Source organism: Pleurodeles waltl, chromosome 3_1 (genome assembly GCF_031143425.1).
Source record: "Pleurodeles waltl isolate 20211129_DDA chromosome 3_1, aPleWal1.hap1.20221129, whole genome shotgun sequence".
Taxonomy (NCBI): domain Eukaryota; kingdom Metazoa; phylum Chordata; class Amphibia; order Caudata; family Salamandridae; genus Pleurodeles; species Pleurodeles waltl.
Window position 1 is genome coordinate 1,159,091,497 of NC_090440.1, and position 26,115 is coordinate 1,159,117,611.

The window sequence follows — 26,115 nt, forward strand, 5'->3', positions numbered from 1 at the left end:
CTGCTTATGTGGACTACAGGCCTCTTGCTCAGGTATGAGGGATGGTGTCTTCCTAGGGGACCCTGAAGAGCAGAATTAGAGCTCAACATGCTGTGCTCTACCATAGCCTAGGTAGGGCTATTCTTAACGATTTTAGTGACAATATGGTAGTGTTATTTTTATGTTTCACTCTGCTTGTCACAATTTTAATCCTGTCATGCTTCATCGTCCTAGGTATTGCAATACATGCTTTATTATCTAATAAGCAGTTACTTCAATAAAACCTTATTGAACTATACTCTGCTTCTGATTGTCTTTGCATATGTGAAACTAATGTAACTGAGAGAAACGGATGGGATCTAAGTGACCACGATTTCCCTGAGGAGTCACTTGTGTCATGCGCTCGGTTGCCCAATCATCCCTACTCTTGGGTGGAGATGAGGCACTGCTAGTTAGCCGGAACAAAACCCGGATTAGGCCGACAGGTGTCACCTTTAGTGGGTTCAGACTCAGTCCCCCACAGCGCAAGTGATTCTACCGTACAAATCCAGTAGTCTCATTAGAATAATGAGAGTCTACGCGACATGGCGCCGCCAGCGTTTGGTCAGGCAGTTATTTTTTGGGTCCTCCTGAGTATCTATGTCTCGCTACATGCAAAGACACCTCAGTACTATATATGGAGACATCTGAGGTATTGAGGAATTTCCTCCTCAGTTAAGTAGGGAGTACCTAACTAATGCTGTAGGTTGTTTAAGCTTGAGCCCTAAAAGGATAATCCCGATTTGGTGTGCTTATCTCTGAACAAAATTATCATTCATTATGGCAAACCCACAACAGTTAGCAATTGCAGTCAATATGAGACCACCCCTTATGGCAGATTTATCGGCACATGGCCTAATGGCCCAGGGGGTCCTGTTACATTAATTCTTGAGGCTCATCCAGTCTATAGAACAGAAACATTCTATTCTTGGGTCACATTTCCAGCAGCTGATGGGAACACAAATACATTTCATCTCTATACACCTGCAAACACACCTGCACAATACAGAGCATATGCATATCTAGAAATACCTCTATCCTATCAAGAACATAATAATTGGCTTGATGGCGCCCTACCCCATTCAATTCTACATGTTAGGATATGTCCACTAAGTAATGATGGTCCTCCCTGGCCTTTAATGCCCACATATACACCTCACCCTGCTGCAGCAACCCTGATAATAGCTGAAGACCGTCATTTATATGCTGAGTTTATGGCAATATATAGACGATTAGTGCAGTTTGTAATGCAAACATTAAACACAAACCCAGCACGTGCTGCCCTGGTGCAACCATATGCAGTAACGCCAGGCATTAAACCTGCAACTGTACATTCGATTATGGGTAAAGTAACACCAAACGAGAAGAGATTCCATTTTGGTTAGCTCAAAGAATAAATGCACTGGAAGCAGTATTTCCCCATACGCGACCTAAGGATAAGCATAGAATATTAACTATGTGCTTGCCATTTGGGATGGTTCCCACAGTAGATAACGGCAATATTTGGAGATGGTATTTGCCACGCTCCATACTACCGCACACGGTACACCGACACGTGCCAATCTACCGGAAGTGTTAAAACCAATTCAAGATGAATGCGGGGCTGCCCCGGGCCCTGGACTTGGGGATAGAACTAATGGGCAATTTTGCCACAGTATCTTCAATTATACTGAGTAACCTTAAAGGAGAAGTAGTTGCACTAGCAGAGCGCATGCAGCTCTGGGACGTTCCTCCACAGGATCAAGAACGTGAGCTGCCAAAGATTATCGTGGAGACCTACTCTAGTATTGGTCGAGTCTGGGGACCAAACCCACAAAACCACAGTTACAGGGTAAATCTAATAAAGATTCTACCAAGCAAGCTCCTGAGGGTTCTGAAAAACACTGGGATAAAAAACAACAACCACTTAAAAAAGAAAGGGGAGAATCTCCACATATGGACACCCCACAGAATAGATATAATCTCAGAAAAAGAGATAATATAAAAACGCTAGACAGATATCAATATACTGATACACACCAATCTTGTTCCTTTCAGGACTCACTGGAAAAACACAGTGAGAGAGGTGGGCGGTCAAAGCGAAGAAATGAGTATGTGAAATCAAGACAGGATCACAGTGCTCTACAGAAGTTTCTGTTAAAAAAAAGAGAAACTTCCCCAACAAAAACCCCAATTAAAAAGAAGAAAGTGGCAGCAGCTGAGATTCGTCATGCCATTCAAGAAGAGGGCTCTATTGAAGTGGGCATTAGCGCTGCTAGACGGCTCAGCAGAGGTCACAATAGTTCACCGAATCTTCAAGAGCTTCTGGAGGTGAAAGCAACTGATGACTTCTTATGAAAGTTGAAACTGCGGACATGCGTGTCTCCACGCCTGATAGGGTGTACAAAGTAACATTACAGTTAGGAGGCGATATTGAACACACAATAGACACAATCTTTTGGGACCGCATCATAAACATATATGATATTCTACTGGCCGAAAAGGATTGGCCACCAGAATTTTTCTGAACTTGCCCATATGGGGAAGATGTTATCAAACCTTCTTTCTCGCCCCTTGCAAAAAATATAAAACAACACTGGACATTTCCAGTGTTTTTTTCTGCCAAAACATAGTGCCTGAGAGTAGAGACCTAACAAGTTTCAGCGCACTAGGCTCCCATAAAAAATTCTGTTGTTTACCGCAGGGGTACAAGAACAGTCCAGGACTGTTTGCGGCTTGTGTGACTTCAATATTGCACGACAATGACCCTGAAGCATTGTCCTATGTAGATGATATCTATCTCATGGATGATGAATTACTGTAACATCTAAGACGGGTGGCCCGCATTGTTGTAGGATTTGCAAATTTGGCTACAAATTCAACTTAAAAAAAAACAAAAATAGCCTTCCTGAGCGTCCTGTTTCTGGGATACGAGCTATCGAGTGAAAGAAAGAGCCTTCTTGGAAAAATGCGAACAGTTACAACCTCCAAAAAGCATTAAAAAATTTCAATCACTATTGGGTTTCCTAAATGTTGGCAGAATTTACATTCCAGATCACCTATAAAACCCTTATATGACTTAATACGTCCTGACTTTTCCAGAAAATTCTGGACAGTCAAACACACACGCATTCTCAGAGCTTTGCAAACAGACATGCTTGCAGCACAACACTTACACACAAGGGACAACAAAAAACATCTGGTCATCAGAGTAATTGCTGGTGCCACTGGTTTCACCTCTGTAACTTTCAATGACGGTGAGACAGTCCCGATAGCATCCAAATCACATTTGTATTCAGCAGCAGAACAATGTTTTGCTCCCACTGAGAAAATTCTCACTGCTGTTCAGATGGCTGTCATTAAAGAAAGACCACCGGCCTAGAGGAAACGCATTATTGTCGTATCTCCAATTCTAGCCCTTGACGATGTTACCAAAGCCAGCGTTCCAAACGCTAAAGCATTACTTCCACATTGGATTCAATGGGCAATGTTTTTGACAGCCACTGTTGTTGACTATATTTTTGACCCAAAATTGCAAACGTAAGAATTTTTACAATATGAACTAGGATACTCAGTTCCGGCAAATACGTTGCCTATTGATCAATATCAAAGAGTCATGTACACCAATGGCTCAGCACAACCTGTAATAGGCACGTAGGGCCAGATTTAAAGAAAAGTGGTGCAGCGCAGTGCTGCACCAAAATTGGCTGCACCGCGCTGCGTCACTTTAGAAACGCAGGGATGTGCCGTATTTAAGGGAATAGAGCGAACCCGTGTTTCCCCCTGCGCTGACGCTAAATTTAGCTGCCAGCGCCAACGCAGGCATCCTTGCACCATTGTGCAAGGATGTCCTTGTTGAGGGGTGTGATTGTTTATGTGCGAGAAGGTGTCCCTTCCTGCACACAAACAATCACTAATGACACTTTGGCACTTCTGTGTGTGCTGCACAATGCAGCACACACAGAAGTCCCAAAGCGTCATTTTCGAATGATTGTTTATGTGAAGGAAGGGACACTTCCCGCACATAAACAATCATTTCTGGCATTTTCTATGGGTGCAGCAGAATGCAGCACGCATAGAAAAATCAAAAGACGAGGAGGAATAAAAGTATTCCTCCTTGTTGCGCCTTGCTAACGCCACCCCTGGGGGTGGAGTTAGATTTTGGAGCTGCCTCAGGTTTACAAAATTTCATAAATCTGAGGCAGCGCCAAAATGCAACCCCATTGAACGCCCCTTCCACGCTCAATGCTGCGTGGGAAGGGGCCGTATTTACAAGGTGGCTTTAAGTCACAAAAAGTGGCTTAACCCCACCTTGCAAATACAGCTCTTTGCTTAGCGCCACAGGAGCATCACAAAAAGTGACGCTCCTGTGGCACTAGGGGCCTATAAATACGGCCCTAAGTATCAATACTCCCCTGCTTGCACAGTTGTAAGCAGCTATTTGGAGGGTAATACATTTTATCCACAACACACTTTCACGCAAACCCTAGGGGATTGCCCTGAACAACTAGCAGAGCTAAAGGCTCTGGTGATGGCACTGGAACATACGGATCCTGCACAGCTAACACTGATTGTTTGTGATTCATACTATTGTGTCCAGTCCTTCAATGAATACCTGCATTACTGGCACCGGAATGGGTTCAGAGATTCCAAAGGCAATACCATCAAACACAGGCTTCGGTGAGGGAAAGTAGTGGATCAGAAGGAAACACTGCCAAAATGTGCCTATGTTGTACATACACTTGGACACCAGCGCATTGGAATACATGTTGCTGGAAATACATTGGCTGATGAAGCAGCCAAATCAGCAGTAGCCACGGCTGCTGTTGCTACAGTAACTTGTTTTAGAATGAAACCGGATGATGACATATGGGCTGCCGTGAAAGCTACGACTGAAGGCACGGCCTTTCCAAAAGCATTTCCTGCTAAATATTCCTACCAAATGGGAGGTTTCCCATACACTTGGCGTAGCAGATAGTCCAAGATCCAAAAGGCCCAGCTTTCCACAGGCCTCATTTGCAGCTGCTTGAAGAAGCTCCCTGGGGAGCACCCCCTCATCATTTGATCCCATCAGCACTTTCAGGGTTACCAGTAAGATGTCTTGTATGTGATTCAAGTTATTCACCAACTTTTCTAAAAGGGCTAAAACAGATGACAGGATTCTTGCCATACACATGCGAGATTCAGAGATTAATAAATATTGACCAGGAAGTTTGCAGGATATATTTCGAGGCACATCTAAGTCAGCTGTCGTAATCTGTAGTACTACTGATGATTGATCTGATGGGGTACTATTATAAAGCTTTAAGCCGGTAACCTGAAATGGTCCAAATGGTGTCTCAGGTGAGCTGCAAGCAGGGGCGGATCCTCCATGTGGATGGAGGAACATTGAACCCCACCGTTTATGATCGTTTTTTGGGAAGGGGCGGGGACACGGGAGTGACTAACAAAGAGGGGGAGTGCACTCCCCATCAGAGTGCATGTGTGTTTGCCCGTGGCCAAACACACATGCTTACAGGGCTATCTCTAGCCCAGCAACACAGTCACTGGTCACTCCCAGCCAGCTGCTTTGAGCACCGTCAGGATTGGTGCAGGTCAGGCTGGGAGCCTGTGCTTCCAGCATCCGGATGGAGGAGAGGAACGGCCCGGCGCAGGAGCAGAGGTAAGGTTTTTTTTTTTAATTGTTATTTTTAATTTAATTTAAATTAATTCTTCTCCCCTCTCAGCCCCCGGCGCCTGCCACCCCACCCCTTTTAATCAGCCCGAGCTGCGACTGGCTGCACGTCATAGGTGTGGGGCTTTTCAAGTTAATGTCTACATCTGGTAAGGTAAAGTCCTCAATGGAAGGGTGCTTAGACTACTCAGATGCCAAGTTTGCAGTTCCCAAAACAGATGAGTGCTGAGCAGGGGCTGGAGCAGGATTTAAGGTTGACTCTACAGATACAGGAGTAGTAAAAGGCTAGATATTAGCATCCATTTTAGAGATGGAGTCAGCATGCTTTGCCTCATGTGGAATGCTCTCTTTTTGAAAGAAGGAGAAGACCGAATTCGAGCCTTTCAACTGTTTGAACTACCCGCCTTGTTTCTCAGTGGGTTGGATTTGATCTTTTTACAGGCTCTCATAAGAATGGATCTGCCTGAACCTAGTCTCTGGGCTGTGATCCTTATTTTGTGAAGAGATGTGGCACATTTTATAGTCTAAATCTGTTTGCGGATGAGAGCCAAGGGTGAGGGAGAACACAGCGAAGTGCAAGTTGCACCACAGATCTAGCTAGACTGTTCCTCACACCGCTAACTCTACCTTCAGAATAGAGAGCTAAAAGCCCTTCCAACACCCTGGAAAACCAGTGCTGGGTGAGCTTTTACATGAAAACTGGAAGTACTATAAGATACAGATGCCTTTAAATCAAGCACACTCCACTTTTCTCTTCTCTCCTTTCCCAATGTGCTCACCTCTCTCCAGGAGTATAGATGGTCAGCGCTACGTTATTTCCAGACCACACACTGGATCCCTCCTTGAATTATCCCTTTATCCATTTATTCTCTTATCCAGATTGCAACAGGAGAAGGACGAGGGGAACCAGAGAAATGACTCCAACGACAGGCCTTACTCAAGGAAAAAAAGAAAGCTGCGGTGTATATATAAAAGTGCCAGAACAACCCAACTAGCAGCCTCAAGGCAGGCACCCCAAAAGACAAAATGGCCCACAAATGCCAACGAGATCAGTGCATCAATACAAAGGCCATTCCAGGCCAGTCAATTACAAAAAACATAGCACAAAGGACAGAGGCAGCAATGGCAGGCACATATGGAGTCTGCCTAGAGCAGGGGGAGCTGCAGCACGGAACCAGGGACCATCTGATGGCTGCCACGGCAAATGCCAGGCCAAGCCATGTAAATAAGAGGCAGCTGTGCAGCTCCCACCCGTGCAGCTCCCACTCCTGCATCTCCCACTCGATTCCAGCAAACACTGAAAGCAAAGAGCCCCGACTGGAAGTATGGAGGCGTCCTGAGGTGGCCTCAGCTTTCCACAACGGCAGGGGTAGCAGAAACCTGAAGTGGGAAGCAGTGCAGTTGCAGTTCAACACAGTAGTGTGGGCAGGAAACTGATTGTGATTGTACTTCCACAAGCAGCAGAAGACTCTCAGTTGATTTCCATGTTTCTCTTTTCTGTATTTTGGAAACTGGTAATCCTATTACTCCAATTCCATCTTCCTCGTCCCAGTCCCTACAGAATTTGGATGCATGCACCTCCAGGCAGACTCCTCATCGTGTACCGGACTCCTAATGCAGGCAGAGATGGCAAGCCAATCTCATCCGATCTGTGCATTCTTATGTTACGAAATATTTTTACCAACTACTCACTCAAGCTCTAACTGCTTGCAGAAAACGAAAAAGCTTTCAGTACAAAATGTAGGTTCTCCTCTAGACCAAACAACACCCTCAGCACAAAACCGCCCCTTGGATGATCACCTCTCCCCCCCCCCCCCACCACCACCCAGACAGCCCAGAATACTCTACGTATTGACCCAGTTGTAGTGGCCAAACTCCAGTCTAAGATCCTAACCCCCAACCACCAGAGCTGAAATCCAAACCTTTTCCTCTTAACAAAATGAAACCTGTAAGGAACTGTCAAACTCAGTGCATGTGCTAGATGCCTCTCTAAAGAGGGCCATGCATATGAGTATAAGGGGAGACCTGGTGCATACCCAGCTTGAACTGGGTGGCCCAACCCACTGCAAACCCTCCTAGTCTCCAGCCTGACTAACCTTTATAAACGTGTGCCAAAAGGCCTTTACTGTATTATTACTTGCCACCTCTTACTTGTTATTTGCAATCTTCTCAACTTCTTTGAATACTAATTTGAGGCATATTCCCATACCTGGTAAAGAGCATATATACAGGGATTCCATGTCTCCCTACAGTACTTGTTCTTCTAAAAGGAGTGGCTTGGTAACCCCTAAGCACTGTCTTCGTTATCTTGACACTATTCAGGGACTCAATGAGCGATGTTCACCATCTGAAATAGAGATCTAAGGGTCCTCATATAAGGTCATGAGCCGTCTTTGGGGTGGCTCAGGGAGGCACGCTGAATGCCCTACTATCACTTCTGGATCCACTTCGTATTATATGAGTGAGTATGTGAATCATTTAAGTGAAGTCTGCACTTTTCTGGTGGACAGATGCAGAAAATGTGAGAGCAGCTTGTGTGTTTTGCACTTGGGGCGTTTTTGCTTACTCCTAAGCAAGTTTCCAACTGAAGGGCTCCCTTATGCCTTCATTTTCTACGTGGAAGAGGTGGGCAGCACTGAGATTCACATCCTTCCTCTTAAGGGTTCCATGTTGTTAATAGGCCTGGCCACAATTTTAATTATGCCACAGTAATCCGAGTACTTTTAGTAATTTGAGTTGCTCTTTCGAGACAAAATTACCATAAATTACACGATTACGCCCTTTCTCATAATTATGAGTAATTTGACACACAAATCTGGAGCAGGAGCACAGAACAACAAACTTAGTGAGCGTTAAGTGGTGGCTTCTGTTCGTGTTTTTGGGCATTTAGCTTTATTTTCTTAGCACAAGATGCATCCTCGGGCCGTATTGCACTATGAAGATAGTGCTAAGCACTGGGTTACGCTCTTCGTGTAATTCCGCATAATGTTGCATAAAGAAAGATTGGAGGGGAAAGGAGAAATCCTTCCCTGCTTCGTTTTCAATATTAGAGCAAGGACGCACCAGGTTCTCTACTTCTTTACCCATGACCTCCGTGGCAGAAAGTTAAATGTTTCTATTGTGGAGAGAGTGCCAACCCATTTTAGCCAGCAACTGATATCTATCCTGCAATAGGGCAGAAAGGAGGCACGAACAGCTAACTTCTACTTACTCAAAAAGGGAGTGCGGGGGAAGTCTCCTTCAGTTGATCACCACAGAAGGTGCTCCGCTCATGGCTTACTGTTTCCAAAGTGGAGTCATGCCCTAGGTCCCAGCTGTTCATCTCTATGACGGGGGCAGAGGGAAGAGTAATCGTAATCTGGAGACCAGGTGTCATGACCAGTCCCTGAACTCCGCAGACATACTTCACGCCCCCGGATGAGGTGCTTATCTTTGTTTTCTCAGGTTAGTTCAATCTTGCTGAAGTGCTAAGTGCTTTGTGATGGCTCCCCGTCTACATGTGTTCACATAATAGGGCCGCTGTGCATGGAAGAGCCTTGGTTGGGTCTAGCCCCTGTCACAAGGCAAAGTCAGCATACCACCAGATAATGCTACAGGAGCAGTCCAGACCAGTGACATACCTTTTATCAGTGTTAGGGATCTATTGCTTTGCAAGGATGCCTTTAGATCACCTATTTGCTGCAGCCTGATACCAAAGGGTCTTGAGGAAAGCCTTTGATAATGTGAAAGGGGTCATGTTTTCCAAGATGATATACAAGAGCAAGAACAAGAAGGAGTCGAACATGAGCTTGATGCTGGTGCTGCAGAAGCTGGAGAGTAATGGACACAGTCAAAAAGAGACAATGTTAATTCTGGGTGGCTATGGTGTCTTATTCGGAACTTTGCATTTTTGTTGAGGGTATTAATCCCAAGCAGGATGTCATAGAATTAACTGTTAAGGAACCCAATAAAGAAGACAAAGATCAGGGCACAGGGAATCCGGCAAGCAAGATTGCCGCATGTACGTGAGGCTTCTGCAGTCCAGTGCCTACATCCATTAAAATCCTGTCCCAGAACCCTGCAATAGGCGTCCATCCCTAATTGTATAGGAAGTGAATTCCAAGGGGAGACATCTGCTTCGACAGATTTACTTGACACAGGACCCGCTTTTTGCAAAGGAGCGGCCTTGCTGGAACCTGGGACGCCCCATGCCTTTAATGGTGGTCTGTGGAGGGTGCGAATGATCCCATGAACTGCTGGCAGGGTGAGTGTCAGCGCCAGAGGCTGTGTGGGGAGCCCTGTGTCACCTCTGAGCGGTAGCAGACAGTCCTGGGATTGGCGACTGTGCAGACAGGGACCTGAACGTGCCAGATGTGAGGAAAGCAGGCGGTGGGCATCAGAGGGTTTGGGTGGCCTTTAGGCTTTGTGGACCAAAGCACCCCTGTTCACCGGAACGGGTCCTGCAGGAGTGATATGCAAAGTGATGGTCTCACTGGATGCCCACACCCACATAGGCACTTACCCCTGATCATCCCTTGTGACCTAGGAATGAAGCAGTGTTAGACTTTTTGCCTTACGCAGGGTCATCCCCAGTCTTTTTTCCTCCTTCCTCCTGGTTTTTCTGACCTCTCGCTGTTGGCTCTAGGACTCTGAGCACTTTATCACTGCTGACCAGTGCTAAAGTGCAGGTGCTCTCCCATCTCAAGTTGGTATGATTGGCTTATACCTAATTGGCATATTTAATTTACATATAAGTCCCTTGTACAGTGGTATCTCTATACCCAGGGCCTATAAATTAAATACTACTAGTGGGCCTGCAGCGCTGCTTGCGCACCCACTGAAGTAGACTTTCAAACCTGTCTCAGGCCTGCTAGCACAGGGCCTGTGTGCGCAGTTTTCTGCCACAGGACCCGGCATCTAAACTTACTTGCCAGGCCCAGAACTCCCCTTTTACTACATGTAAGTCACCCCTAAGGTACGCCCTAGATAGCCCTATTGGAAGGGTGCCATGTATGTAGAAAGGCAGGACATGTGCCATATTGCATGGCCTGTCCTAGTAGTGACAAACAGCCTAACTTGGTTAGGCCGTGGGTGCTGTGAGTGCTGCCTTCTCATAGGATTGCTTTAGAAATGCCGTGCCTTATGTGTAAGGGGTATTGTCTGATTTATGAGGGGCAGCGTAGGCATGTTTGGTATGGTTGTGATGGTGATAATAAATGCTGCTTACTGGTGTGGGTGTATTTTTTATTACTATCACAGGAATGCCACTTCTAGAAAGAACACATTTATCTGTGCTTATGACTCTGGTGTTTTGCAGCTTGACTCCAATCCACGTCTGGGCAGAGTGACAGTTGGGGCTTTGTGCATACTTTTCAGACAGCCTGTACACAGGGAGGGTGGAGGTGTCACCGAGGTGCATCTACATACTGAATAGTCTTCCTGGGCTGAGAGAAGGGAGAGGCGGGGCACACCTGCATTTGTAAAGACTGTGCCCTGGCCTCACACAATAGGGTCGTTAACCCCCCACTGATGTTTGGAGCCTGTGCTGAAAGGAGAGAGGGGGCACTCCCAGAACCAGTTGTAACTGTCTGGAACCACCTCTCCCTACCATTGTAAAACACTGTAAGAACTGACTATAAGTACAGGGGAATTTTCCCCACAATTTGAACACTCTTGGAAATTGAACCTAGACACAAGACGCTGCTGAATGGACTCACCAGGAAACCGCCTTGGACTGCTGCTGCTGTGCTAACCTGTGACCTGCCTGGTCACTAGGAGGAACTGCCATCATCTGCACCCCTTGTGCTGGCCTATAGCTGGACCCACCAGCCTTGTGCTCCTTCCTGCTTCATTGTTCCCAGGGGCAGGGTGCCGTGGCCCCTGACCCCTGTAACATTTCCCTGCACAAGGAGTGCTGCCTTGATATCCCCTTTGCGCTGAGAGAGCACTCTTCTGTGCCCTCAGGCACTTCGAGGCATCTGTTTCATGCTGGAATCACCGCTGCAACCCGGGCTATAAGTATGGCCTTAGCACTTTGAAAAGCGCTTCCTGGATGGCCACCAGTAATCACGGTCCCTCGAGGGGCCCATCAATGGTCTAGAGGAGGTGCGTGCCGCCCTCTTCTCCTCAAAAGGATGTCAGAGGCCCCCATTTTGAGCATAGGAGCGCCCGGGGCCCCATTGTTCATCTTCTAGGCAGTGGAGGTGCCTTCATCAAGCCAGATACTGTTAAAGGAACAATATATATCAGAAGTTCTTATTAGAGACTTTATTGCATTATATATTGCCTACCTGTTTTATGATGTTTTTGTGTGCATATGCAAATGTTCCTTTTATGGGCATGACTTGCTAATATTTTTCCTAACTTGCCATATGTTTTCTAATGTTCCTATTATGGGCGTTTTATGATATTCTTATGACAAGTGTTCTAATGTGATAACGTGTTTCCTGACTACTGCTTATGTTGCAGAATACTGAGTAACCTATGTGTTATGTGTGACTACTGCTAATTTGCAGAGTAACTAATGTGTAACGTTCTGACAACTGCTAAGGTAGCAGGATAGTACTGATATGTGATGTTTGGTCTGATAATTGCGTTGTGTACAATACAGTATATTTTCATGTAATCTGGTGTTGTGTTTCCTTTGTGGTGGGGATATTGCGTCACATCGGTGTGTATGTTGTGCAAACGCTTTACACATTACCTCCGGGTTAAGCCTGACTGCTCGTGCCAAGCTACCAAGGGGGTGAGCAGGGGTTATCTTGGATGTGTAACTCTCTTGCCCTGGCTAGAGTGGGTGGGTTCTGCCTGGCTGAGGTGCATACCCTAGCCAACCAGAAACCCCATTTCTAACACTGGTTGTCAGCGGTCAGGATAGGACTTGCGCTTGCACAATACCATTGTGACTCATTATTTCACTACAAGGATTGCGTTTAGACCATCACATGTTTGGCTTCTCTTAACTTTCTCTCTTTGGTCATTTTTCCTGTTTTCAGTTCTCACGCTTGGGTATTGTGGTTGTCACATTTGAGTTATTTGCACCTTTTCAAGATGAGGCTTACCTTTGATTTAGAGGACCTGCCGTTTTACATGCAGGAGGAATTAGAGGGGTTCTGTAGAGAGAGAGGGCTGCCTGTAGAAGGGGACCTCAGGAGATCTCTGAATTTCTTTGAAAGTTTTGTGACATATACCCAGGGAGGGAGTGTGCTTAGGGGGTACCCAGAGGATCCTGAGTGTAGCGAGGGTTCCCAATGGGAGGGCTCCCAGACCTCATCCCTAGAGAGTGGTAGAGAGACTGATCAGGAGGGTGAGAATGACCGGTTGGGGACGCCAGTTGACAGGGAAGGCCCCAGTGATAGGGAGTCCCTTGCTGGGTCCAGTGTAAGAAGCAGGGCTACCTCTCATTCCTTGACGCCTGATGAGCTAAGAGATAGGCGGGAAGAGAGGGACCTGAAGTTGCAGTTAGCGCGCCTAGCTGTTGAGGAGAGAAGGGCTGAGGTAGAGAAGGCCTTAGTACAGGAGAGAATGGCAGAGGCAGAGAGGGCCTTTGCCAGAGAAAGACTCGCTCTAGAGCGCAGTCTGAAGGTTCTGGACTCACCAGTGCTGCAGGTGGAGTCCAGTGGTGGCAGCAATGTATAGTGCTGTAGCAAAGATCTTCCTCACATACCATAGAACTGGTACCTAGGTTCCAAGAGGCGGGTGACATACATCAGTGGTTAAAGGAATATGAGAGGGCTCTGTTAGAGCGCAGGATCCCTGAGAAGGATTGGGGAACTGGCCTAGGGAGCTTTATTCCTGAGGAAGGGAGGGATGCCCTACTGACTCTAGAAGAGAGTGACAGGGAGGGGTACTCCGCTGTAAAGAATGCACTGATTGTGAAGTATGGTTTTTCCCTTGAGGGATACAGAAAAAGGTTTAGGGGTGGTAAGAAAATGTCCCACCAGTCTTGGGAGGAGTTTGTGGAGGATTGCTGCATTGCACTAGATGGATGGGTGAAGGGTAGCACAGTAAACAATTTTGAAGGGCTGTTTAATCTGATTGTCAGAGAGCACCTGCTTCATTGTTGTTTTTCAGAGTTACGCCAACACTTGTCAGTGTGTGAGCTCTCTGACCCCAGGGAGCTTGCAAAGGAGGCAGACTTCTGGTTGCGTACCAGAGGTTCTGGTGTGGCATTAGGGGGTGTTCCTAATGAGAGTGGTCTAGTTGTTTCCCAACCAGGTGTGGTGGGAAAGGCTTGTGTCCCAGGTAGGTCCCAGTGAATTGGGGCTTGTAAGGCACCCCATGTCCAGTCTCAGAGGAGAGGGAATGGGGTTGGGCTTAGGCCCATGGTACCCGAGCTCCAGTCCCAGGTCCTGGAGGGTTCCATGAGTGAAGGCCAGGAGGTGATCCTAGCCTGTGCCGTAGGGCCAGCTGTTCAGAAGGATCCCATTTTGTCATTAGGACTTGGGCGGGTGGCTGGTGATAGCGTTCCGCCGGTCCTGGTGTCTGGTAGTTTCGCTCTACAACGGAAGAGGCGGAAATCCAGGCATAGGGTTGAGAGGGGGCTGCGGGCCACTGGGAGAACCTGGAGGGTCAGGGGTCAGCTCTGAGAGCAGAGCCCCCCAGGAATGACCTTGGTGAGACCATTTCTGGGCTGGGGGGAATCCAGACTCTGTCAGATGGGCAGAGGTCAGGAGACCTGCACCAGCCAGACTCTTGTGTGGCCCTTGGGGAAGGTGTTTCCCTGGTGAAGGGTAGGTGTGCCCCCCAGGAAGTCCTGGTGCGCCAGGCAATGATTCAACCGCATGGTGGTGACTCTGGGTTGGATGATCAGGTTCAGGGGGTAAACTCTGACCTGATGGGGAGTAGGTGTGCTCCCAAGGAAGTCCTGGTGCGCCAGGCAGTGGTTCAACCGCAGGGTAGTGACTCTGGGTTGGATTGCCAGATTCAGGGGGTAAGCTCTGATCTGGTAGAGGGTAGGTGTGCTCCCAAGGAAGTCCTGGTTTGCTGGGCAATGGTCCAGCCTAAGGGTGTCGTCCCTGGACTAGATAGACAGGTTCAGGGGGTAAACTCTGACCTGGTTGGGGGGACAGTTAGTGTGCTCACCTCCACGTGTGAAACTTCTGGTGGCTTCTCCCGAGGTGGGGAGATGCAGGACTCTGGAAGTGGGGTTAAGGGAGGGGGAAGCCCGCCCCAGACCCCGGTGCAACCCAAGGGTGTCGTCCCTAGGTTGGGTGGTCAGTCGCCAGGCAGTGATCCTGGGCTGGTGAGAGAGTTGTGCAGGGCGGCTGTACCCAGCACCCTGGCAAGTGTGGATTCTGGTGATACCCCTCCTAGGAGAGGAGGGCGGGATCCTAGACGGAGGGGTAGAGGGAGGAGAGCCTTGCCTCTAGCCCCTGTAGAACCTATGGGTGCGGACCCTAGGTTGGTGGATCAGTGGCAGGGTAGAGCTCCTGAACTGATTGGAAGTGGAGTGGAGACAGGTTGCTTTGCACCTGGGGCTACCGCCCCCCACTCGTTATGGTTTCAGAGACCAGTGGCTCCTAGATGGCCTGGGGCCTTGTTCTGGCCATTGGCAGCTAGAGAATTCCCGTGGGTTGGTCTAGGCTGCCTGGGAAGCATTGACAGAGAGATCCAAGTGGAGTCAGGAAGGCGTAGAACTGGAACATGCCCCTGCTGTTGTGGGCCTGGGTCCCTGTTCTATCGCCCCAATCATGGAAGTACATCAAGGTATTGATTATTCTGCCCTGGCTTTTGGCTGGTAGGGGGTTGTGTTAGACTTTTTGCCTTACGCAGGGTCATCCCCAGTCTTTTTGCCTCCTTCCTCCTGGTTTTTCTGACCTCTCGCTGTTGGCTCTAGGACTCTGAGCACTTTATCACTGCTGACCAGTGCTAAAGTGCAGGTGCTCTCCCATCTAAAGTTGGTATGATTGGCTTATACCTACTTGGCATATTTAATTTACCTATACGTCCGTTGTACAGTGGTATCTCTATACCCAGGGCCTATAAATTAAATACTACTAGTGGGCCTGCAGCGCTGCTTGCGCCACCCACTGAAGTAGACTTTCAAACATGTCTCAGGCCTGCTAGTGCAGGGCCTGTGAGCGCAGGTTTCTGCCACAGGGACCTCGAATCAAAACTTACTTGCCAGGCCCAGAACTCCCCTTTTACTACATGTAAGTCACCCCTAAGGTACGCCCTAGCTAGCCGTATGGGCAGGGTGCCATGTATGTAGAAAGGCAGGACATGTGCCATATTGCATGGCCTGTCCTAGTAGTGACAAACAGCCTAACTTGGTTAGGCTGTGAGTGCTGTGAGTGCTGCCTTCTCATAGGATTGCATTAGAAATGCCCTGCCTTATGTGTAAGGGGTATTGTCTGATTTATGAGGGGCAGCGTAGGCATGTTTGGTATGGTTGTGATGGTGATAATAAATGCTGCTTACTGGTGTGGGTGTATTTTTTATTACTATCACAGGAATGCCACTTCTAGAAAGTGCGCATTTATCTGTGCTTATGACTCTGGTGTTTTGCAGCTTGACTCCAATTCACGTCTGGGCAGAGTGGCAGTTGGGGCTTTGTGCATACTCTTCAGACAGCCTGTACACAGGGAGGGTGGAGGTGTCACAGAGGTGCATCTGCATACTGAATACTCTTCCTGGGCCGAGAGAAGGGAGAGGCGGGGCACACCTGCATTTGTAAAGACTGTGCCCTGGCCTCACACAATAGGGTCGATAACCCCCGACTGATGTTTGGAGCCTGTGCTGAAAGGAGAGAGGGGGCACTCCCAGAACCAGTTGTAACTGGCTGGAACCTCCTCTCCCTACCATTGTAAAACACTGTAATAACTGACTATAAGTACAGGGAAATTTCCCCACAATTTGAACACTCTTAGAAATTGAACCTGGACACAAGACGCTGCTGAATGGACTCACCTGGAAACCACCTTGGACTGCTGCTGCTGTGCTAACCTGTGACCTGCCTGGTCACTAGGAGGAACTGCCATCATCTGCACCCCTTGTGCTGGCCTGTAGCTGAACCCACCAGCCTTGTACTCCTTCCTGCTTCATTGTTCCCAGGGGCAGGGTGCCGTGGCCCCTGACCCCTGTAACTTTTCCCTGCACAAGGAGTGCTGCCTTGATATCCCCTTTGCGCTGAGAGAGCGCTCTTCTGTGCCCTCAGGCACTTCGAGGCACCTGTTTCATGCTGGAATCACCGCCGCAACCCGGGCTATAAGTATGGCCTTAGCGCTTTGAAAAGCGCTTCCTGGATGGCCACCAGTAATCACGGTCCCCTGAGGGGCCCGTCAATGGTCTAGAGCAGGTGCATGCCGCCCTCTTCTCCTCAAAAGGATGTCAGAGTCCCCCATTTTGAGCATTGGAGCGCCGGGGGCCCCATTGTTCATCTTCTATGCACTGGAGGTGCCTTCATCAAGCCAGATAATGTTAAAGGAACAATATATATCAGAAGTTCTTATTAGAGACTTTATTGCATTATATATTGCCTACCTGTTTTATTATGTTTTTGTGTGCATATGCAAATGTTCCTTTTATGGGCATGACTTGCTAATATGTTTCCCTAACTTGCCATATGTTTTCTAATGTTCCTACTATGGGCGTTTTATGATATTCTTATGACAAGTGTTCTAATGTGATAACGTGTTTCCTGACTACTGCTTATGTTGCAGAATACTGAGTAACCTATGTGTTATGTGTGACTACTGCTAATTTGCAGAGTAACTAATGTGTAACGTTCTGACAACTGCTAAGGTAGCAGGATAGTACTGATATGTGATGTTTGGTCTGATAATTGCGTTGTGTACAATACAGTATATTTTCATTTAATCTGGTGTTGTGTTTCCTTTGTGGTGGGGATATTGCGTCACATGTGTGTGTGTGTGTTGTGCAAACGCTTTACACATTGCCTCCGAGTTAAGCCTGACTGCTTGTGCCAAGCTACCAACGGGGTGAGCAGGGGTTATCTTGGACGTGTAACTCTCTTGCCCTGGCTAGAGTGGGTGGGTTCTGCCTGGCTGAGGTGCATACCCTAGCCAACCAGAAACCACATTTCTAACACTGGTTGTCAGCGGTGAGGATAGGACTTGCGCTTGCACAATACCATTGTGACTCATTATTCCACTACAAGGATTGCGTTTAGACCATCACATGTTTGGCTTCTCTTAACTTTCTCTCTTTGTTCATTTTTCCTGTTTTCAGTTCTCACACTTGGGTATTGTGGTTGTCACATTTGAGTTATTTGTACCTTTTCAAGATGGGGCTTACCTTTGATTTAGAGGACCTGCCGTTTTACACGCAGGAGGAATTAGAGGGGTTCTGTAGAGAGAGAGGGCTGCCTGTAGAAGGGGACCTCAGGAGATCTCTGAATTTCTTTGAAAGGTTTGTGACATATACGCAGGGAGGGAGTGTGCTTAGGGGGTACCCAGAGGATCCTGAGTGTAGCGAGGGTTCCCAATGGGAGGGCTCCCAGACCTCATCCCTAGAGAGTTGTAGAGAGACTGATCAGGAGGGTGCGAATGACCGGTTGGGGACGCCAGTTGACAGGGAAGGCCCCAGTGATAGGGAGTCCCTTGCTGGGTCCAGTGTAAGAAGCACGGCAACCTCTCATTCCTTGACGCCTGATGAGCTAAGAGATAGGCGGGAAGAGAGGGACCTGAAGTTGCAGTTAGCGCGCCTAGTTGTTGAGGAGAGAAAGGCTGAGGTAGAGAAGGCCTTAGTACAGGAGAGAATTGCAGAGGCAGAGAGGGCCTTTGCCAGAGAAAGACTCGCTCTAGAGCGCAGTCTGAAGGTTCTGGACTCACCAGTGCTGCAGGTGGAGTCCAGTGGTGGCAGCAATGTACAGTGCTGTAGCAAAGATGTTCCTCACATACCCATAGATCTGGTACGTAGGTTCCAAGAGGGGGGTGACATACGTCAGTGGTTAAAGGAATATGAGAGGGCTCTGGTAGAGCGCAGGATCCCTGAGAAGGATTGGGGAACTGGCCTAGGGAGCTTTATTTCTGAGGAGGGGAGGGATGCCCTACTGACTCTAGAAGAGAGTGACAGGGAGGAGTACTCCGCTGTAAAGAATGCACTGATTGTGAAGTATGGATTTTCCCCTGAGAAATACAGAAAAAGGATTAGGGGTGGTAAGAAACTGTCCCACCAGTCTTGGGAGGAGTTTGTGGAGGATTGCTGCATTGCACTAGATGGATGGGTGAAGGGTAGCACAGTAAACAATTTTGAAGGGCTGTTTAATCTGATTGTCAGAGAGCACCTGCTTCGTTGTTGTTTTTCAGAGTTACGCCAACACTTGTCAGTGTGTGAGCTCTCTGACCCCAGGGGGCTTGCAAAGGAGGCAGACTTCTGGTTGCGTACCAGAGGATCTGGTGTGGCATTAGGGGGTGTTCCTAATGAGAGTGGTCTAGGTGTTTCCCAACCAGGTGTGGTGGGAAAGGCTTGTGTCCCAGGTAGGTCCCAGTGTATTGGGGCAGGTAAGACACCCCATGTCCAGTCTCAGAGGAGAGGGAATGGGGTTGGGCTGAGGCCCATGGTACCCGAGCTAAAGTCCCAGGTCCTGGAGGGTTCCATGAGTGAATGCCAGGAGGTGAGCCTAGCCTGTGCCGTAGGGCCAGCTGTTCAGAAGGATCCCATTTTGTCATTAGGACTTGGGCGGGTGGCTGGTGATAGCGTTCCGCCGGTCCTGGTGTCTGGTAGTTTCGCTCTACAGCGGAAGAGGTGGAAATCCAGGCATAGGGTTGAGAGGGGGCTGCGGGCCCCAGTGGAGAACCTGGAGGGTCAGCTCTGAGAGCAGAGCCCCCCAGGAATGACCTTGGTGAGACCATTTCTGGGCTGGGGGAATCCAGACTCTGTCAGATGGGCAGAGGTCAGGAGACCTGCACCAGCCAGACTCTTGTGTGGCCCTTGGGGAAGGTGTTTCCCTGGTGAAGGGTAGGTGTGCCCCCCAGGAAGTCCTGGTGCGCCAGGCAATGATTCAACCGCAGGGTGGTGACTCTAGGTTGGATGATCATGTTCATGTGGTAAACTCTGACCTGATGGGGAGTAGGTGTGCTCCCAAGGAAGTCCTGGTGCGCCAGGCAGTGGTTCAACCGCAGGGTAGTGTCTCTGGGTTGGATTGCCAGATTCAGGGGGTAAGCTCTGATCTGGTAGGGGGTAGGTGTGCTCCCAAGGAAGTCCTGGTTTGCTGGGCAATGGTCCAGCCTAAGGGTGTCGTCCCTGGACTAGATAGACAGGTTCAGGGGGTAAACTCTGACCTGGTTGGGGGGGCAGTTAGTGTGCTCACCTCCCCGTGTGAAACTTCTGGTGGCTTCTCCCGAGGTGGGGAGATGCAGGACTCTGGAAGTGGGGTTCAGGGAGGGGGAAGCCCGCCCCAGACCCCGGTGCAACCCAAGGGTGTCGTCCCTAGGTTGGGTGGTCAGTCGCCAGGCAGTGATCCTGGGCTGGCGAGAGAGTTGTGCAGGGCGGCTGTACCCAGCACCCTGGCAAGTGTGGATTCTGGTGATACCCCTCCTAGGAGAGGAGGGCGGGATCCTAGACGGAGGGGTAGAGGGAGGAGAGCCTTGCCTCTAGCCCCTGTAGAACCTATGGGTGCGGACCCTAGGTTGGTGGATCAGTGGCAGGGTAGAGCTGCTGAACTGATTGGAAGTGGAGTGGAGACAGGTTGCTTTGCACCTGGGGCTACCGCCCCCACTCGTTATGGTTTCAGAGACCAGATGCTCCTAGATGGCCTGGGGCCTGGTTCTGGCCATTGGCAGCTAGAGAATCTCCGTGGGTTGGTCTAGGCTGCCTGGGAAGCATTGACAGCAAGATCCAAGTGGAGTCAGGAAGGCGTAGAACTGGAACATGCCACTGCTGTTGTGGGCCTGGGTCCTTATTCTATCGCCCCAATCAGGGAAGTACATCAAGGTATTGATTGTTCTCCCCTGGCTTTTGGCTGGTAGGGGGTTGTGTTAGACTTTTTGCCATACGCAGGGTCATCCCCAGTCTTTTTGCCTCCTTCCTCCTAGTTTTTCTGACCTCTCGCTGTTGGCTCTAGGACTCTGATCACTTTATCACTGCTGACCAGTGCTAAAGTGCAGGTGCTCTCCCATCTAAAGTTGGTATGATTGGCTTATACCTAATTGGCATATTTAATTTACCTAGAAGTCCGTTGTACAGTGGTATCTCTATACCCAGGGCCTATAAATTAAATACTACTAGTGGGCCTGCAGCGCTGCTTGCGCCACCCACTGAAGTAGACTTTCAAACCTGTCTCAGGCCCGCTAGCGCAGGGCCTGTGTGCGCAGTTTTCTGCCACAGGGACCTGGAATCTAAACTTACTTGCCAGGCCCAGAACTCCCCTTTTACTACATGTAAGTCACCCCTAAGGTACGCCCTAGCTAGCCCTATGGGCAGGGTGCCATGTATGTAGAAAGGCAGGACATGTGCCATATTGCATGGCCTGTCCTAGTAGTGACAAACATCCTAACTTGGTTAGGCTGTGAGTGCTGTGAGTGCTGCCTTCTCATTGGATTGCAATAGAAATGCCCTGCCTTATGTGTAAGGGGTATTGTCTGATTTATGAGGGATAGCGTAGGCATGTTTGGTATGATTGTGATGGTGATAATAAATGCTGCTTACTGGTGTGGGTGTATTTCTTATTACTATCACAGGAATGCCACTTCTAGAAAGTGCGCATTTATCTGTGCTTAAGACTCTGGTGTTTTGCAGCTTGACTCCAATTCACGTCTGGGCAGAGTGACAGTTGGGGCTTTGTGCATACTTTTCAGACAGCCTGTACACAGGGAGGGTGGAGGTGTCACAGAGGTGCATCTGCATACTGAATAGTCTTCCTTGGCTGAGAGAAGGGAGAGGCGGGGCACACCTGCATTTGTAAAGACTGTACCCTGGCCTCACACAATAGGGTCGTTAACCCCCACTGATGTTTGGAGCCTGTGCTGAAAGGAGAGAGGGGGCACTCCCAGAACCAGTTGTAACTGGGTGGAACCTCCTCTCCCTACCATTGTAAAACACTGTAAGAACTGACTATAAGTACAGGGGAATTTTCCCCACAATTTGAACACTCTTGGAAATTGAACCTGGACACAAGACGCTGCTGAATGGACTCACCAGGAAACCGCCTTGGACTGCTGCTGCTGTGCTAACCTGTGACCTGCCTGGTCAGTAGGAGGACCTGCTGTCATCTGCACCCCTTGTGCTGGCCTGTAGCTGGACCCACCAGCCTTCGGCTCCTTCCTGCTTCATTGTTCTCAGGGGCAGGGTGCCGTGGCCCCTGACCCCTGTAACTTTTCCCTGCACAAGGAGCGCTGCCTTGATATCCCCTTTGCGCTGAGAGAGCGCTCTTCTGTGCCCTCAGGCACTTCGAGGCACCTGTTTCATGCTGGAATCACTGCCGCAACCGGGGCTCCTTTTCAATGGCCTTAGCGCTTTGAAAAGCTCTTCCTGGATGGCCCCCAGTAATGACGGTCCCTGGAGGGGCCCGTCAATGGTCTCGAGGAGGTGCGTGCCACCCTCTTCTCCTCAAAAGGATGTCAGAGGCCCCCATTTTGCGCATAGGAGCACCGGGGGCCCCATTGTTCATCTTCTAGGCACTGGAGGTGCCTTCATCAAGCCAGATACTGTTAAAGGAACAATATATATCAGAAGTTCTTATTAGATACTTTATTGCATTATATATTGCCTACCTGTTTTATGATGTTTTTGTGTGCATATGCAAATGTTCCTTTTATGGGCATGACTTGCTAATATGTTTCCCTAACTTGCCATATGTTTTCTAATGTTCCTACTATGGGCGTTTTATGATATTCTTATGACAAGTGTTCTAATGTGATTTCCTGACTACTGCTTATGTTGCAGAATACTAAGTAACCTATGTGTTATGTGTGACTACTGCTAATTTGCAGAGTAACTAATGTGTAACGTTCTGACAACTGCTAAGGTAGCAGGATAGTACTGATATGTGATGTTTGGTCTGATAATTGCGTTTTGTACAATACAGTATATTTTCATATAATCTGGTGTTGTGTTTCCTTTGTGGTGGGGATATTGCGTCACATGTGTGTGTGTGTTGTGCAAACGCTTTACACATTGCCTCCGGGTTAAGCCTGACTGCTTGTGCCAAGCTACCAAGGGGGTGAGCAGGGGTTATCTTGGACGTGTAACTCCCTTGCCCTGACTAGAGTGGGTGGGTTCTGCCTGACTGAGGTGCATACCCTAGCCAACCAGAAACCCCATTTCTAACAAGCAGCGTGGGTGCTGCGGGCTTCATCCATAGTGCCCGTTGCAATGCACTGTGGATGAAGCCCGCAGCACCCTCAGGTGTACGGAACACCTACCCACCCAAGGCCCCTAATCTGATCAACAAAGTGGCACAGCACAATGTTGGGGATTTGATGGCCCTCAGACTTTTTCTCATGTTTGCTAGGGCTACTAAGAGAAACGTAGACCTCACTGTATAAATTGTCTGTTGCATAAACATGACACAGTATTAATAAAGAACCTCTCTAAACCTATTATTAGACATTTGATGTGGCCACCCAGGGCAACATTCATTCTGTAACTGCAGTGGGGCAGCTGGACTGACCATTTGCCCCTAGATAGATCCTGTCCAGGGAATTGAGGAGGCCTAGACTATGAGGTGTGCCTGGGACCATAGACTGTGCACTACCACACCCCATCGATTCCATAGCGGCTGCGCTGCCCTTGACGCCTGCTTGCACCACCTCGCCAATAGGTAATTAAATTGAGAACTATGCTGTGATACTCATGGAGGGTGATCCAGGAACTGTGACTCTGCTATCCTTTTGCGGCCTATATCAGCCCGCACAGTGAGAAACATTCCATTATTCTACATGGCTTTGGTCTGCTTGTGCCCCTCCGGCAGTGGTGTGGCAGGACTCCTGGTTTTTTGGAACACTCTGCTCCTACACCTAGCTCCTGTGGGCACCACCTTGTTATAGGAATTAGTAATGCAGCTCTCAAGACCATTATCGACCACATGACACACTGAAGACCCCACCGCCATACACCCCGTTAGGCATCGATATGGGGAACACTGATGGCTGCCAAACTAAACTTCAATTTGATTCCCGCCGCTTGACCCATTCCCAGGGGGCAGCTCTAATGCAGCGACCACTGAAGATCTAACAGCAGATGGAACCACAAACGTGGATGACATGTAATCCCTACTAGTGGCTATGCAGCAAAGCCTGACGTTCATTGAGACCAAGATGAATGCTATGTGAACCAGAATGGACGCAATCAGCAACAAACTGGAAGGACAGGATGGACGTCTGATAGAGCCTGAACAAAGAATCTTAGCAGTGTAAGACACTATGGCGGTCATTCTGACCCTGGCGGTCAAAGACCGCCAGGGCGGAGGACCGCGGGAGCACCGCCGACAGGCCGGCGGTGCTCCAATGGGGATTCCGACCGCGGCGGTAAAGCCGCGGTCGGACCGGCACCACTGGCGGGCTCCCGCCAGTGTACCGCCGCCCCATTGAATCCTCCACGGCGGCGCAGCTTGCTGCACCGCCGCGGGGATTCCGACCCCCCCTACCGTCATCCAGATCCCGGCGGTCCGACCGCCGGGATCCGGATGGCGGTAGGGGGGGTCGCGGGGCCCCTGGGGGCCCCTGCAGTGCCCATGCCACTGGCATGGGCATTGCAGGGGCCCCCGTAAGAGGGCCCCTACATGTATTTCACTGTCTGCTGCGCAGACAGTGAAATACGCGACGGGTGCAACTGCACCCGTCGCACAGCTTCCACTCCGCCGGCTCGATTCCGAGCCGGCTTCATCGTGGAAGCCTCTTTCCCGCGGGGCTGGCGGGCGGTCTGAAGGCGACCGCCCGCCAGCCCAGCGGGAAAGTCAGAATTACCGCCGCGGTCTTTCGACCGCGGAACGGTAACCTGACGGCGGGACTTTGGCGGGCGGCCTCCGCCGCCCGCCAAGGTCAGAATGACCGCCTATGACTGCACCGGTCAGCAACTACTAAATATGGAGAAAGTGCTCAAACTAATCTCCACCAACAATTAAGATTTGGAAACCAGATCCCACAGAAACAACTTACATATAGTGGGGACCCCAGAGTCCACTGATACTGGAGGAATGGAGAAGTTTGATGAGTATCTTCTGACCACCCTCTTTGGCACTGACTCCTTCTCCAAGATACTAATAGTAGAATTATTCTTCTGGGCACTGATGACCACGCAACCGCCCGGTGCTCCCTCGCCCAAGAGTTCCAAGGCTCTTGAACTACTGTGAAAGAGATTCAACACTGAGCCTGTCTAGAAACAAGCGCACACTACAATTTCAGGGTAAATTAATGTCCATCTATCCAGATTTCACCATCACGGTAGAAGATGCTCATAGGAAGTTTATCTCAATTAACAAAAACTGCGGCAGGCCAGCTTCTTCCATGCTATGCTGTACCCGGCACACCGATGAATCTCCCACCATGGCAGAGATCACATCTTCACCTCATCACAACAAGTCAGAGACTTTTTAAAACGTAGTGCAGCAAAAACCTCCCCAGTGGATCAAGAGTCATTTCAGTTCAGATCTTTGTCTCCTTTGTCTGAAAAGGGATAACAACCTATGCACTGAGGAACTGATCATAATTTAGCAGCTTATATTATGTCGCTTGACTTGAAAAGACAAGACCTCACATCAGCGAAGACTCAGAATAACACTTTCACAACTGTTACATGTTTATCTGCCATTTCTCAGCTGTGACCGGATCGGTTGTGCTTTCCATCCCTAATGGAGTGTTTCCCGAACTATGAAGGGCACTCAATGTCGCCCGAGGACCCTTCGCATGGTTCTCTTGATGACCCCTCAAATCGGTTCTCCTGACTTTGTTGATTACAACTGTGCTCATTCTGTTATGATTCGAAGCCATTGTCACAGTATGGAGGGGGCAACTTTTGGTTTGGTTTTTCTTATATCGGGTTTTGATGGGTACAACATCCCTGGTGGGTTTAGGAGGCCAGAGTGGGTAAGAGGAGGTATGGTGTTTCAGACTGTTGTTCCCTTGTGCATGTTCACACATATCAATGTTATTGCCATTTATACATACAATAATACCATGTAACCACACCAAGTTCCCTCAACGGGCAACATTACCCTCCTGCTGCAACCAACAGACACTGAGGATATACAGACTGATCAGCTGAGGCTCTATATCAACTGTCTCACATAGAACGTGCAGGGGCTGAGTTATCCTCGCAAGCACCGGCACATACTTACCTACTTGGTCAGGTACAACATGCACGTAGCCCTGTTACAGGAAACACATTTTATGGCCACAACATGCACCACATTCGCTACATGTTGGGCCACCTACAAACAATACACTTCATACTCCTATTCTTGGAGTACAGAGATATTAGTATGCAAAGATACACGTACATCCCACAGGGAATCCGTAATGATCTGCAGGGACGCTTCACCTAGATATTAAGCAAACTAGCAC